At 40.9% G+C, this 17,035-nt stretch overlaps 1 protein-coding gene and 1 long non-coding RNA gene across 4 annotated transcripts in view; one reads left to right on the top strand and one right to left on the bottom strand.

Annotated features, from left to right (window-relative positions):
* The window catches only part of LOC147020014 (uncharacterized), a 37,177-nt gene extending 32,018 nt beyond the window's left edge, over positions 1–5,159 (bottom strand). For both annotated transcript variants that reach the window (XM_085896708.1, XM_085896707.1), the window contains exon 1: positions 4,946–5,159. The gene's annotated coding sequence lies outside the window, so the exon portion shown is untranslated. The remainder of the gene's footprint in view (positions 1–4,945) is intronic.
* LOC147020013 (uncharacterized) lies at positions 1,782–16,952 on the top strand. 2 transcript variants are annotated; one of them, XR_015062059.1, is made up of 5 exons: positions 1,782–1,933; positions 9,407–9,510; positions 15,109–15,140; positions 16,673–16,762; positions 16,901–16,952. It is a non-coding gene; the product is annotated as an uncharacterized LOC147020013 (long non-coding RNA). The 2 variants fall into 2 exon arrangements; XR_015062058.1 differs by lacking the exon at positions 1,782–1,933 and adding an exon at positions 5,163–5,344.
* The last annotated feature ends 83 nt before the right edge of the window (positions 16,953–17,035 follow it).

Below are 17,035 nucleotides of genomic sequence, written 5' to 3'. Positions count from 1 at the left end.
AAGACAGATGAGAAGCTGTATAGATTCATGCAAGATGTGTAACAGTGGATGTGATTTTCATCATGAGACAGATTCAGGAAAAGATGCTAGAAGGAAATAAGAAGCTGTACTGGCATTCATAGATCTCAATAAGCCATATGATAGGATTCCAAGAGAAGTCGTGTATTGGCATTTGAGGAAGAAAGGGAATTTTGTGAGATGGAAATATAAACGGTGTTTAAAAAAAAGTGGACCAATTGAGCAGCCTCATATTCTGTCATGTCTAATGCTATAACCTTCTCTCTTGCAGGTTATGGTAGTGGTGTGGTAAGCCATTTCTACCAAGTAGTCAGTAGGACCCTCCATCAACTATGGCGTTCACAGTGGAACAAAAAGTAAAAATCATGACTTTGTGATTTGAGACAAAATCCTATGTGCAGATGCGCCGACGACACTGTCAGTATTATAATGTTCACACCTGTAGTGGACCTTCCAATGGGAGCATTCAGCCATTTGTGGAGAACTTCAAAGCACATGGAAGTGTGAAAAATCAAAATAATGGCAACAGTAGCCGCCCACCAAGTGTTACCAAAGACCAAGAGAACATTGATCTTGTGAGAGATTCTACTTTTGAAAATCCTAAGAAATCCCACCGTCGGCATTCCCAAGAACTGGCGATCTCAGCCTCATCTGTGTGGAGCATTCTCACATCTAAACTCAAGCTCTCCTACATCGCATCTGTAAGGCATAAACCAACTCTGAATGGCATGGCAAGCTGAGTAACAATGTGTGATTGGTTCATTGATCAAATGGAAAGATATCCAAATTGCATCCACTCCTTGTGGTTCAGTGATGAAGCACACATCCAATTGAATGGGGCTATCAACAATCACAACAACATATTCTGGGGTGCTGAGCCTCTTGAGGAGGTGTCTCAGATATATCCCAAGGGCTCCAAGTACACTTCCTTCTGTGTAGTGAATGCCAAATGGGATATGCTGGGACCATGTTGGTTCGAGAAAGCCAATGGTAAGATGGTGACAGTCACCAGCGAGCGGAGCCACAAGGTCCTGTGCCGATTCCACACTGATCTCGCTCAACTACTGTCTCCAAACCAACTCAGAATTGCATGGTTCATGCAGGACGGTGCCCCATTACACACTGCTGGTGAAACCATCGACTTGCTCCACCAGCTGTTTGGAAATCATGTCATTCTCCTTGGCACAGCGCATGAGTGGGCGCCCCACAGCCCGGATTTGAATCTACTGGATTTTTTTTTTTTACTTTTGGGATGCTGCCAAAGGTAAAGTTTATGCCAACAAACCTAAAACTCTGGCTGTGCTGAAGCAGGAGGTGGAGGACCACCGTCAGGCTACCACTCCAGCCATGTTATGGAGAATTTCAGTCAGGATCAAAACCTGCTTGAACAGAAGCGGAGCACACGCAGAAGTCCTTTGCTAAATTGCCATGGCAGGTGAGAGAGTACCCACATCCAGCCAACTGGCATTATGGAAATTGAAGTCACTGCATATGAGGAAGAGAGAGTTTGGATGAGTACATAGAAGTTGGTCCATCTTTTCGACAAGCAAGATATAAATGGGATCATCACTGTTTGGTGGACGGTGCAACACACAGATAAACGAGATGTGGGAGTGGAGGGGAAAGCATAGCCAGAGATATTCCTGGGGGTGTGGAAGAGGGAGGGTAGCGTATGGAGAGTGAGGAATAGAGTTTTTGATAAAGAGAGCATCTCCCCCGGCAAGACGAGGCTCAGTTCTATAATACCGGAGAAGGGAGTAACCAGGGAGAGAAACTAAGGAGTCAGAGATGCCTTGAAGGTGAAAAGTTTCTGTTAGGCAAATTATGTCTGGTTTGTCAGTGGCAACCTGTGTGAAGAGAATATAGAGAGGATTGATTGAAGAAGATAGAAGATAGATCAATGAGAATGGAGAAGGTGTGTTTTCTAAACACAGGTTACTGTGTTTTCTCCCTTCCTCTCCCCTTTCCTGTTCATTGCCCTTGCTTATTTAATCCAAAAATGACAACACTGCTCAACTGTGAGTTTGTTGCCTTTTTACCCTCACTCTTCATCTCACTCTTCCATAAGTCTAGATCTTGTCCAGAAAGTAAAACAAACTAGAGCGCATACCTCTGACAGGCTGAACACTTTATGTTTTGTATCCCACTGATGGGCCGGATCAGGATTCGGACTTTAACAAAATCTAATCGGCTTGTTCTCATCACCTCACCAACCCATCCATTTAGTTGTGTCATATCTCGTCTACAACTTTTGAAATATTATGCTATATATCGTTTTTGGCCCCATCTCTCAAAGGTGAAGAATCACTGAAAAAAAAATTCGAGCATCCGGATCCATATCTTCATCAAATTCTAATCATTTAATTGTTCTAAGACACCCAACCCGTCTACCAAATTTTGTCCTAATCCGTCCACAATTTTTTTTTGAGATATCCTGCTCACAGGTAGACAGACAAGGGCAAAAACCTAACCACCATCCACCGATATCGGAATTCTGCTAATATATTCCAAATATGATGACCGCCAGTCGTTTGACCCTGAACTGTCATGTTTAACACCAATTTACCTCTCCAAGGAAAAGTGATTTATGCTGAGGATGTGAGCAAAGACCTTTTCACTTTGAGGAAATGCACATACAGTACTCGTATTAACTTAGACAAGACATTTTGATGGATCATTACTCCTCTTCTGAAGTTCAAACGACTGACTAATCTTTCACGACCCAAAAACGTTCCCCCGCAGGCTCTCCAGAAAGCATTTGATATACTGTAGAGTGAATCATGATATACTTTGTCAAAAATTTGGATCTGTGGAGTGGTTTCAATCATAACTTGTATAAATAGGCAGCAAATCGTTGATGTCAATAAAATTTAATCTGAACTCTGAGGGATAACTTGTGGGGTACCGCAAGGTATAGTCTGTTTGCAATGTTATTATTTTTGTGCTATGTCAATGACATGTCGATAAGTGTTCAATTCAAAATTCAAATTACTTCTTTATACTGTTGACCTTGCTCTATTGGTTTCTGATGAAGACTCCAATGTTATAACCAACTCCCTGAGCTTGGTATTGGAATCTTGCACAGAGTGATTTATCGATATCAAACTGTCTTTACATTTGGGTAAAACTGAGTCCATACATTTTGGAACTTGGAGTAAGTTGAAGGATGTTAATTCATTTTTAGTTACTTCAAATGGTGGACAAATCAAACCTGCTGACTGTTAAATATTTGTTCATCACTTTTGACCAACGCTTGTCTGGTGAGTATATTGCCAATTCTATCCTGAATTAAAATGGAGATTACACTCATATTTCTATACAGGCAGGCTCAATTTCTAGATGAAAAATCATGTAAAAATTTGTCTTTGGTTCTTATTCAATGTTATTTGATTATTCTTGCTCATCCTGGGATTCTGCACTTTCGCAAAATAAAAAATAAAAAATTCCTTAAAATACAAAAAAGTTATGCGCTTTCGCAAAATAAAAAGAAAAAATTATGCAAAACAAAATGGCAAGGTTGAGACTGGATAAGACCCCAACGACCCACATAGGGCAAATATAACTATATAAGGTGGGGGTATTAAATGTTTGGAATAGAGTAATTAAACTGAAATTAAACCATGTTTCTAAAATAACACATAAGACATCTCCCAATTGCTTTGGTTACAATTTCACTAAAATTTCTGATCGGCATAATTGCCATACTATGGATAGTGAATTTAACTTTATTGCTCCAATTTCATCTGGTCCAATGTCATTTTCCCAGCACTTTCTTTGCTGCAGCCATTAAAGAAAAACAATGCTCCATACCTTCTAACATGAAGGGAATTAATAACTTGATGCCAAGATTTTTTTTTGAAACAACGCTAAAAATTTTTTTATTCTAATCAAGCAAGGTCTCGGGAAAGTAATTCATTTAAGACAGCAATTGTGTGATTAGGTATACAGTATGTGTTTCCTTTAAGGACACCAATGTAAATAAGCCCACGTGATCAGCTTTTGCCACACTCAATAGTGTTATGGTTCGAGTGTTCGCTCTGAGTTTGAGAGATCAGTGTTTCAAACCCAGGCCGAGTCATGCCAAAAACTTTAAAAACGGTAATGCTGCTTCCTTGCTTGGTGCTCGTGAAGAACTTGATATTATCACGACAAAACAAAGTCTTAGAGTTATTTTGCAGATGATTAATACTTGCCAAGAATGCAACACTTAATATAAAAGTTATCTTTGCAGAGAAACTTAAAGATTTTAACACAGCAGTTTAAAAGGTTGTCACATGTCAGTCTTTAGGAATCTACTTACTGGAACTCAAATGTGGGTAGTCAAAGATGAAATGATCTCATGTCATAATATAATTTATCACTGCCATAAAAACATAACTAAACAACCTTGTGATTATGTCGTTGCCAATGATAACCTGCAGGTGGCACTGCATGCAGACGTCCGAACTGATTGCAGGGCAATATCTGGACGAGGTCATCAACAAATAGCAGATTAATTTCTGATTATGAAACCCTCCTAAACAGTATGCTGTTTAGTGGAGCAGCTGAAACTCCAAAGTTTTCCTTTCCATTAAACCCTGTAACAACATCTATGAAATACTTCCATTAAGAAAGCACAAGGTATGCAAGGAGTGCTTTCTTTCCAATCATCCCATTTTGTGAATATTTTAAAGAAAACGTGCTCCCTACTTACATAATGGCACCAATTACTCTTACATTATTGTAGGGTTGACTGAGGAAAGTTTTTGGCCAAGTCTTTCACAAAACGGTTGGCCAGACCTGAAAGATGACTGAAAGTGAAAGGAATTTTGAATTTCTTTGAATTTTGGCACATCATCAGGTTGCCCGTGATAACTTGCCTACTCTTTGTGAAAGACACTGGGATTTTTAAAATCCACCAAAAGACACCAGCAGATGGGACACTCACCTGAAATCCATCTGAGGGATGGCACACGTTTCCGGGCAGGGGTTGTCTCCGGACATGTCCGCAAGGTGTTTATGACCGGACGAGAGTTTGTCTCTCGACGTGTCCAAGCGGTGTTTGTTTCTGGACACGTCTGGGCAGGAATTAATGCTCCAGCGCACATCAGCCTTTCCTTTTCTCTCACCTCACAGTCTTCCCTTCCCTCACCCCTCCTCGATCCCCCACCCCTCCTCAATCCCCTTCACTCCTCTGACCTCTCTCCCCGCTTTCTCTCTTGGCCTCTTTTGTAAGGCTCGCACTTTCTTACACTCTCACAGCTTTATCTTACCGGTACAGTATTTCTATATCTGATTTCATTTTTCATGGTCGCTAAGATGGTTGAAGTTTCAGTTTCAGCAAAAGGTGAGAAAATCGGACACATATTGTTATTTTTAGACAAAAATGCATTGTCATAGCCGTTTGAATGTATTTGGTCGGATGTGGTGTAGGGAGGGGGAGAAGTAAATGGGGAGAATGGAGAGGATGGAGAGGAGCGGGGTGTAGGGAGGGGGAGTAGTAAGGGGTGAGATGGGTGAGGGTGGAGAGGAGAGGAGAGATGGGGAAGAGAGGAGTGAGGGGAGTACAAGAGTGAGGGTAGGGTTCCCTGCAAGGGAATTATAGTTACAATAGTTGTTTTGAATGTATCTCATCCCGCGCCCCCCCACCCTTACACACACACACACACACACACACACACACACACACACACACACACACACACACACACACACACACACACACACACACACACACACACACACACACATACACACACCTCATCTATTTTTCAGAGAATCTTAATTCAAGGATCTGCAGGGTTCATGGGGTCCTCTGGGTTTTATGGGTCTTTTCAGTCCTTAGAGACCTTTGGGGCCTCTGGGTCTTTTCAGCCTTTTGGGTCCTCTGGGTCTTTTGGGTCCTTGGGTACTTTTTGGTCATCTGGGTCTTTTGGGTCCTCTAGGACTTTTGGGTCTTTTGTTTCCTCAGGGACTTTTGGGCGTTTTGTGTCTGTGATCTTTTGGGTCCTCAGGGACTTTTGGGTCTTTGTGGTCTTTTGGGTGCTCTTGGTCCTCGGTAACATTTGGGTCCTCAGGGTCTTTTGGGCCCTCTGGGTCTTTTTGGGTCCTTACATTCTTGGGGATCGTGAAAGGTCTTCAAAGGTCAAAGGGGTTTGAGTAGACTAAAGGGTCAAAAGGGTGGTGCATTTTTCATCAAAGACTTTTGAAAAACTCAATCAAAAAGTTTTGAAAAACCAGGATCAGTGATTGATAGTTATAATGGACAAACTCTTTTCAAATACAATTCTTAGAAACAGACTTGTAAATGCAATCGCATTCAGATAACAACTCCCCTACCCTGTTCATTATGAGGTATGCCTACAGCTATGCCCACACAGTCTGTAAACAAGTCAGATTGACCGACCAGTTGCTTCATCTGAGCATTTGGCATACAATCTAATGATGCCATTTGTGGAGTCAATTTGCACCTTTTTCTAACAATGTCCTTGTAAATTCATGCACAATTTCACCGTCGTCTCCTCATGTATTTTTCACATATGTGTAAAGCTATCTATATATTACTAAAACTCTCATCTTGTATGTATGTATGTATGTATGTTCCCAAAATACAGCCAAAACGGTACACAATAGCACAAAAATTATAGGGCCACATTACTCACCATTCTCCTGCGGTGTGCAGTATCAAGTTTCATTCAAATCGGGCAACAAAAAAATTATTAACGAAAAAATTATGAAAAAATCAATTCCCGATCAGTTAAGTACTCTTCAGGAGAATTTGATCAATCCAAACAACCTCAGCGGTATAGTTCTCTGGAGCTCTTTTTTTTCTTTTTTTTTGAAATGATTTTTTTTTCATCAACCGCTGTCACAACGGGTTGACGGGTCGTCTGGTCTCCTTTAAAATTTAGCCGGATGTTTCCCAGTAGCAAGTTTGGAATTTCTCTGTACATGAGCCACGTCCAGCTGGAAGCTGGACAAAATTATCTTTGTCTCTATTAGCACAGCAAAATTCGGAGGGAGATATCCTCGGGTTACCGATGTACATGTGCTGTGTTTGAAAATGGTCACATGTAGGTGAAGCTTATTTTGATTTAATCATATTCCTGGATGCAAACTACCACAAATGAAACCTCCATACTCTTTTTGTTTCAGATGACCTTTTGGAAAACAAGAATTTGATGTGGTAACCAGTTTTATGCAACATTGACAGACGTTATTTGTCTAACAACCTTTTTTAAGGTGTTTTTTTTTTACCCCTTAAGACACATCATGAATAAACAAGGAATTAAACAGCTACGAGCAATGTGGTACGTGGTCATCACCAGCAATGGCTGTATATACATGATCTGTCTGCAAACATGGCTGTGAACGCTAGAGAGATATGAACAAGACGTACATGCAATGACATCACCGTGCACCGTACTCCAGACAGAACTGAAGCACGCTGATTTGGCCGGGTTGTTGGCTGATAGTTGATTATTCTGGGTTGACTTCATTTCAACTCCGAGACTGTAGGACAAATTTTTGGAGGTGTCCTCAGTATTTCCCAGTAGTACAAGCATGACATGAGGTCACTAATGTTATAGACTGGCGTAACCAGATGTAAAAACAAACACCAGATCTAGATCATCATCGTAAAAACCATCAGCCTGCTGTTCCCTTTGAACCTTTCCAAGATTACATTGTATCTTTATAATGAGCTTGAACAGGGAGCACCTCTCCTGAGATTAATGGTATTGAAACCCTTCATCTGCCCTGCCCATGCCTGGACCCCCTCAACCCCTCCTCTTTTTTCCTGCCTGTGGAACCAATCTCTTCAATCTCTTTCTTTAATTCCATAAAAAAATATTTTTTCCATTCCACTTCTGTGAAGGAGTGTTTGTGGCTGTGTTCATTTTCACCGCACCTCACCGTGTCGGTCTAGTGTTGACTTAATAGTAAAGGTGGCTGACTTGTGATCTTAGGGTCTTGAGTTCAAGCCCCTTTTTCTCTATTGAATTAACACCAGGTGGGTTGACCTCAGCCTGTCATCCTTCTGAGGTCTGCAAAATGAGTACCACCTTACTGGTAACAGGGGCCACTGCATCAGAGGCACAACTATGCCCCCAGAAAATGATGCGGCCAATCAGCCAAAGGCTGCATAAAAATAAATAAGTTAAATCCCCTGTGTCCTTCCCTTCATCTCATTCTTCTCCATGTCCCTTATTTCTCCAAGTCTGCCCCTATGTTGTCTCTGATCTCTGCTGTTGATGCATCTCCCCCCTTCCTTCTGCTGTTCTTTTCCTTCTGTTATGTGCTGATCCATTCTTTCTTCTATCTCCTCCACAAATATCGACACTGGATGCAAAAAAGGAGGCCTCACTTCCTCCACAGAGTTAATACTACCTCTTTTGATTTATAATGATAATTTATAGTTGTATTCAGATAGTGCCTTTTGCCAAGGGATACAAAATGCAGAGAGAGAGAGAGAGAGAGAGAGAGAGAGAGAGAGAGAGAGAGAGAGAGAGAGAGAGAGAGAGACAGACAGACAGACAGACAGACAGACAGACAGACAGACAGACAGACAGACAGACAGAGAGAGACAGACAGACACAGGAGGGAGGAGTGAAAAACAACTACACAGAAGGATATAAACAAGTCTTCAGGAGTTTGTTCCAAAGCGTAGAGACAATTGATTGAAAGGAACTGAAGCCCGCCTTTTTGCGGAATTTATCCACAACAAGGGAAATATGTGCTGTAGATAGAAGTGAGTCAGGTGCTTCCTAGTGTGTAAAACATGATGAGATGTATGTTGGAAGGGATGATGATAAGCACTTAAACGTTTGAAGAATTCTTACCTCCGCCACCGAAGGTGAAGGAGGTTATGTTTTCACTCCTCTCTGTTTGTTCGTCTGTCTGTCTGTGTGTACGATATCTCAAAAAGGCGGTGACGGATCTGGATTAAACTTGGTGGACAGGTTGGGTGTGTGACGAGGACCAATTTGGTTTGATTTTGGTGAAATCCGAATCTGGATCTGGAAACGAGAATTATTTAATTTGTAAAGTGATTCTTCACCATTGAGAGATAGGGTCACAAACGATACATGCCATGATCTTTCTAAAATGTATTGTGCCTGATATGTTTTCATGGATCAGGCATTACGTACTTACGCATCTGTACGCAATGCCTCATCCACGTTAAAACGTATCGTTATCCTTATCTGTACGTAAAGAAAACTTTCATTACACCCATCTGAATTTGAGTTGTTGCATGACGATTGCAGTTTGTTTTCACAACTATAATGTTAGAAGTGAGACGTTAGTATCTTTCATTTATAGTGAAATATGTATGGGTGACTAATTCAACTTGGTCAATTTTTACTTTCATTTTTTTTCGATATTCAATACTATTCATTTTTACACACAGGGAGAAGTACTCATTATGGATGAGAGCGCAGTGGAGAGATAAAGGAGATGAGTGCAAAAGCGTAAGCAGAGGCAGCGGCAGGATGAGGATCAGGCGGTGGTGAGGCAAGATGATTCTATTTTTTCTATCAACATCATTTATAAAGCGGCTACTCAAATCCGATATAGCATGACTTGAGAATATTGTGCAGAAATGTTTTATTTGCCATTTTGAAATTCTGTTATCACTTTGATAATAAACATAATTCTTAAATAATCATACTTTTCCGTATGAAACAAACACATATCCACAAGCCTGTGAGTTATATCCTTTCGCAACTGCGCTGTGATGGTGGTGATGAGGGGGGTGCTCTTGGCCCAGTCATTTTGACGAGTTTTACACTAGTGAATAATAATGGTCTTCGAACTGATCCCGAGGGTATCGCACTACTCACGGTACATCCTCCCAGTATCATCCCAATCACAGCCACTCTTCGTTTCCTATCACAAATGAAACATAAGACTAAGAAGGAACCCAAAGAAGTAAAGAGCAAAGATGGAGTCATCAGTAGGAAGCAGGATAGGATTCGGGTTTCAGCCGCTACTCTTCTACCCTCAAACCCATCCAGGTGCAGCCAAGTGAGCCTTACACAAAAATTTCTGCAATAATTCACTTCTCCCTCGAGATAGATAATGAAAGAGAGGAATAGAGAGCAAAATAGATGAAAGACAGCTTCCACTCCAGTTAGCCCCTCGACCATCCACTACACAAGCCCTCACCTTAGCCAACAGTCTTATATGTAGTCGCCTATGAAAAGCTTTTTTTGAAAGTCTCGACTCTAGATAAACTACATTCACTGTACTTCCCTCATCCACCCACTCATATACTGCCTCGGAGAAATTCATAAATTTGTTAAACATTATCTCCCATTGGTAAATCAATGCTGACGACCTTTAATTAGTTGGAAAGTCCAACTAACAGGTCTATAGTTCCATAATTATTCTCTGGATTATTTCTTAAATAGCGGTCGTACATTTTTACTCTCTCATCCTCTGGTACCTGTGCTAAATCCATTGAGCTGATAAAGATATCGGTTAACATCACGCTATCTGCTCTGCTTCCTCCCTCAATACATTTGGATGCATATTATCCAGCCCTGGAGCTTTATCATCGCTTAGTTTTCCTTGCCATTTCTTTACTTCTTCCACTCCTACTTGGATATCTTATAAAAAGCCTTGACTCACCCCCAAGGTAAACGCTCTCAGCGATTGGAAGTTGCCCTGACTGTTCCCTTGTATATGCAGAAGCAAAAACAGAATTTAATAATCCTGCCATCTCACCCTCATCATCTACCAAATCTCCTGTGTTATTGCTTAAGCGTCCAACACTTCCCTTCACCTCTTCTTTACCCCCCTTATAGTCAGTGTATACTTAAATAATATCTTGTTGTTATGTTTAATATTTTTGGCCAAATCCTTTTCATGTTCTCTTTTGGCTAATTGCCAAGTTATTTTCCTAACTTGCCTTTGTTTTCTCCTTTTCTGATGGGAGTCGGACTTTTGTCCTTGTCGAATGTTCACAGAGTCAAAGTAAAGTTGATAATCAATTTTATTCAACTCGATGATTGACGCCATACAGACAATGTGAGATCAGCCATGATAGGTCTCTGTTGAACCCTTGCCGCCCCCAGAAATGGAAGTGCAATGAACTGGGATCATATACTAAGATGCATATATCCAACAACATATAGTAACGAGAAGGGTTCTCGGTAGAGCGCATATCTCCGCCACGTAATGCCTGATCCACTAGAACATATCGGGCCCATTGCATTTTTTAAATATCATGCTGTGCAGTACGATATCGTGATTGGCCCTATCTCTCAATGGTGAAGAATCCCTTTAAATATTAAATAGTTCTCGTATCCAGATCCGTATTCGGATCTTCACCAAGATCTAATCAGTTCGTCCTTGTCACAAAAATTCATCTAGATCCGTCCACAACTTTTTGAGATATTCTGTACACAGACAAACAAACAGAAAGTGGTGAAAACGTAACCACCTTCATCTTCGGTGGCGGAGGTAATAATATGACAGTCTTATTGGTTTGTCTGCTTACCTCCTTCCAGAGGCTGCTCTGTCTCAATCTTTCCTCCAGGACTTCAAGCAAGCAGTGCACTGCCATATTTTGCATCCTAAATCGTGACCCATTATCTTTAATACACCCATTAACATTTCCTATCTCAACCATTTTACTTGGTAATTTCCGTTTCCACCCCTCCTCTCTCTCTCTCATCGTTCCTGTTCATGCCTTCTCTTGCTGTTTGTCCCACTGCCAGCTATACATGGCTCTTCCCTGAGCCTCATTCCTGCAAAGAAAAAAACAAAAATGAATGTCACATGCTCAATAAAGAAACTTTGAAGGCCAGATTTCTGTAGACTTGTTTACAGTACATTTTACGAAGAAATACTGACCTTTAGCAAAGTAAAGAGAGGCATTCATGAACGTTCTGTCATTGAGAACAGCCTGTCGGGTTGCACTACATATGTTGTTTGTAATATACAGGGTGTCCTTTAAATAAATACCCATTTTTATTTATTGGATACAACAAGCATACACAACTTTCTGGTTGAAACATATATGAAACAGTTCAGTGATGTTTGAAGTTTTGTTAAGTTCTTAACATGTACACCTTCTCTTTCCAATTAGTGCTCGTTTTCACTTTTTCTTTCGTGAATGAGCTGTTCGTGAATTCATTGATTTCCCCAACAAATGGATTGACTGAGGTGGACCCATTTATTGGCCCCCAAGATACCCAGACCTCCTGACTCCCTGTGATTTTTTTTTCTTTTCTGTGGGGTTTCATCAAGGACAGAGTTTACGAGATGTGTTCACAGTCCTTGGATGAGCTACAACATCACATCCGCAAATGCTGTTAAAGGCATATCCTGTGTCATCTGTGCAAAAGCTGAAGATAATTTCATTCAACATCTCCAGACATGTATTGAAAGAGAAGGTGGACGAGTTAAACTTCAAACATCACTCTAACTGTTCCATATTCAACTGGTAATTGTTATGCTTGTTTTGTTTTTTTTTGGTATACCTCGTCGAGGCTTGTGAAAGTGCTTGTTCACTGAATGGATCATAACGTAACAGAACAAAAGGGAACAGTAGAGAGAGGGGGGAAACATGAACAGCAGAGTTGAAGGCCAAGATAGAAGAAAACTTGGATAACAATGGGTGTAGGGAGGAATTTGGAGGGGGGAGACAGGATGCATGGGGTGGACGAGGTGGATACAGACGGAAACTCCAAAGGGGGAAAATCGGAAGGAAGAGGGATTAGGGTGGGGTGGGGGCAGGAATGGGGGGTTAACAAGGGAAGAAAAGACTGATTTTGAATTGGGGACTATCTGAGATGGTGGTGAACAGCTGTCTTGAAGAGGGAGGAATGCGATTGAAGAGGATGTGAAAGTTGGTTCCACGGGTGGGAGAAAAATAGGAATAAATTGGTGGACGTGTGCAGTGATCCAAGATTTAGGTAGGTTTACCAGAAGAGGGTTGATGGTGGACCGTGGGAGCCCTGCAGAAACCTGGAGGTTGGAGTGGGGGGGGGGGGCAATGCACGGAAAGAGTCTTGGGTGAAAGACCAAAATGGAGGCAGTAGAAGACAGAGAGACCACTGACCTGTCTGTGATGGCAAAGTGCTTGGCCCATAGTCTCAGCTTCATCGCGGGAGATTCCAATAATCTTAAAGGCCATGGTTTCCACAGCGTAAATTTGTTGTATTCAATACGTAAAGTTTGTATGCTTGTATTAAATACATGAAAATAGGTACTTATTTATGGGACACCTTATAAATGTGAGCTATCCACTTATCAAAAGCTTCGTCAACGCAGGTTCGATTATTTCATGGTACTTCTACCGGCATTCAGTTGTAAGGTCGGTATGTGGCTACATTAACTTTTCGTAACTCGTCTGACACATCTTGTTTGATGTTTGTGACTTACACTGGTAAATTAAGACAAAATTGTACATTTCAAGCTAAATGCTAAGAGGAGAGTGTTAAAGGCTTTGTGTACCGAAACGTGACATGACTTTGGCTGAAAAAGAGTCTTTTACCACCACTATTCAGAGCACAATCTCTGTTCGTGTGCCACCCACACAGATGAACATTTCATAGTTTGCACATTATCGCAGCTGTGATGAACCAGTACAAAGCCATTGCTGCATATTATGGTTTACATCTCGGTGTCAGTTTAGCCAAGACAAAGATAATTTCAGTTTGAGTTCTTACAGCAGTCTCACCCCTTGATTCACCTCGAAGAAAAGCTTGACTGAGCTGAGATGTGTTGAGGCAGATCTTTATGCACAATAACTTCGTTACATGTTTTATTTTCACTCTAAAATGAGGCAGAAGAATGGTTTGTTTAGGACTCCAATCTAGTAAACAAAAATTCTGTGTTTAGACTGTATTTGTAATTAAGAGTCTCCGCATATGTCCAAAGTATCAGCGGTGCATAGTTATCCTGGGGAATACATAACCGTGGACATGTGTGGGATATTTGAAAATGCACAGAGTGGGGGTCTTCCTCTTTTACCTTGTACTTACAGCAACATAACCAAAGGGGTGGCAGCATTTTGAGTGTGCCTTTGGTCCTTGAATATACCAGCAAGTGAGGGAGGATTTGGCCAGAATCTCATCATGCATTGGATGTATTATTGGGTATTCTGCAGACTTCTATCAAAGATAAATGGACCAGGCAAGCATAATTGAGTTTATAAGCTAAGTAAACAACATTACACACTTTAACTCAATGCAGACTGAATGCAAAGGGCAATTGCATGCAAAAATTCAGGCTCCAAAGAAAATTCAGATTCAACTCAATGTTGCAGTCTCTCTCAGCCTCAATGGAAACTGTCTGCAAGAGATTCTCAATCCTACCTCAACTACTACCCGCGATACCTGTGATAGGATCCCGACAGCGAGATTACTATTTCAGCTCTCACAGAAACGATTCTTTGAATTATTAGAGCATCCGCTCTGAGTCTGAGAGGTCAGCAGTTCAAACCTCAGCTGAGTCATCCCAAAGATTTTTTTTTTTAATGGTACATGCTGCTTTCCTTGCTTGACATTCATCATTTAAATGGATAAGAGCACGGACAATCTCCATAGATTAGCATCCACGGGAAGGAAGAAATTTCTCCTTGGGGAGTGCGGTGAGAAAAGCGGGGCCATTGTTGTGATGTTGCTGGCACCCAGAGTGCCTCAGGAAGTGACAGCACTTCACTCAAGCTCAGTAGCTGTGTTTGTCTCTTCTAACAGTCCTGTGTTATGTCTCGTATATTACTTTGTTTGTTCATGTGCATGTGAGATGTGTATGTGGCAGCTCCAACAAGCATTCAATCCTGTTGAAAAAAAATAACGACAAACTCAAACCCAACATGCTGAAGCCTTATAGAGTCCTCTCAAAGTTTATTTTCACTCTCACATCGAGAAAGTCAAGGCTCATGGAATAGCGAAGTTAATAGGAGCATAGAGGTTGGAAAGTGCTGACGTCGGAGTGAAGGAACCTGGTGAACATGGAACAAAAGACTAATAAGGATGCCGACTCATACATTGTAAATTTCAATGTATTTAGATTGTATACATTTTATCAGGGTTCCACCAACACACTTACTCTTTTCCAATTATCGCCTTCTTTCCTCCTTCCATCCCCACTTTCCAGGGAACTAATATGAGGTCGATTTCTTTCAGCAGGTGAGTATTATATTAAGCTTCACTGTTTTTGCAAATTATCTGGTGCCAATAATTTAAGCAATCATTTCACCGAGTGGAACAAATGTATGTCACACGTCCATTTGAAACTATTTTTGTTTTGTTGTCGAAGGAAGGCAAATTTTACAATTTGTTTCGTTTAATATATTGGAAATATGGATGGAAATATATATTGTTTGCAACAAATTATTTGATTAGCAATTTGGATACAATTCTCCAAGTTATCATCATGACCTTATTTCATTATGTCACGTTATCATTTATTACTTTAGTTGGGTTGACGGATCATAGAGCGCTGAGATTGGCACAATTTTCCATAAACTCACTGGCAGGGCCTGGTGATCCTGCAACGAGTGGGACAATAAGTTCGAATTCTGTCAAGCTAACAACACACAAGGGCCTAATATATTCAACTTTGCTCTTCCATGAGCCTCGATCTTGTAAAGAAAAAATAAGGCATGGTATTTTCTTTAATGTCCACTACAGAATTGTGGCAGACATGCTTAATGTCCTCTCTGAAGAATGATGCACTCGTTCATGCAATGACTTGCCTATGAAATATTATTGGATGGCAGTTTATCGTCAGGTTGAGGATCAAACGCAGATGAGCACATTACATTGGAGCTATCTTGTCAGCACCACATTTCTCTATATATAGTATGTTTAAAATGCAAGCAGACACTCATACTAAATCCAGAAATTGTAATCAAACATCATGAGCAGAAACTCCCAATGAAACATTGAAAACAATGAAAAAAGGACAAACGTTTGGTTCCTCAAAAGTTCAATTGAAATTTTGCACAGCTGTTTATTATAGAACAAAACATTCACATTGGAGTTGGCAAGACAGGTGAGAGATTGGCACAAGCAGGAAACGTTACCATCAGCCACCAGACAGCTGCCAAGCTGAAATGAATAGGACAAAAGACTGGGGGTCAGTGCCCCCAATTTTGAGAGGTTACAGCTTTTTGTGGTGGAAGTGACCTCCCGCCAAGGAACAGACTTGGTTGAAGTTTGTGCAGGCCCGACCCCACACATGTCTCTTTAGCGCACCTAACCATCGCTGGCAAGAAGCGTGAAAAGCCCAGGAATTCCTTGTATTGTGGATCCAGAAACAGGCTGTTTAATTTGGGCAGCAGAATCAATGGAAGCCTAGAAGTGTGTCCTTGTGAAAGGTCAAAATCCCAATGGAGAGACTTTGCAATGGCAAATGTCCAGTGCTGTTGAAGTCAGATTCAACATCCAGTAGTACTTTGCTGCTCCTATTAATTACTTCACCCAGTCATTGTTTCTCCTTACTTTTACATCAGGTATTTTTATCAGTCCCCCCCCCCCACTAAGTAAAAACAAATTGCCAATTTCTTTTTCTCCAAAATTGCAATGACAACTTTTCTGAAATTATATTAAATATGGCATATTTGCATGAAAGCAACAAGACGGTTGAGTCGGTTGCATACTTGTCGTTTTGAAGTTCTTTCGTCGTGCGTGGTCTTGATTATCATTCCTGGCTATAGGAACAGCATCATCGAACACAGCATCCTTTCGAGGGGATGCTAAGCTGGCTTTCCTTTCTGCAATATTGAAGTCAAAGATACCATGATGTGGTTTGTATCGAGTAGGCTTTGGGGCCAGTATCCTGGCAAAAATTCCAGTTTCCAAAAAATTTCAAGCGGTGTGTTAATTTTATTTTCCGTTTAGCGTGTGGGCCAAACGTGTTATTAATGACCTTGTTTCACTTTCAGATTCCGAATCTATAACCGCTGCAGACGAAGGCCCCAACATGAAGAGTGAATGGCGAGTTTTGCAGCACATCAGATAAGATGTTATTATAAGAACCAATGCTGTTTCACCAAAATAATTGTGATATATATTTTTTT

This window comes from Eptatretus burgeri, chromosome 9 (genome assembly GCF_056783735.1).
Source record: "Eptatretus burgeri isolate ZD-2024b chromosome 9, Ebu_testis_v1, whole genome shotgun sequence".
Taxonomy (NCBI): Eukaryota; Metazoa; Chordata; class Myxini; order Myxiniformes; family Myxinidae; genus Eptatretus; species Eptatretus burgeri.
Note: the sequence above shows the minus strand (reverse complement) of the source record. Positions and strands in the feature narration are given on the sequence as shown.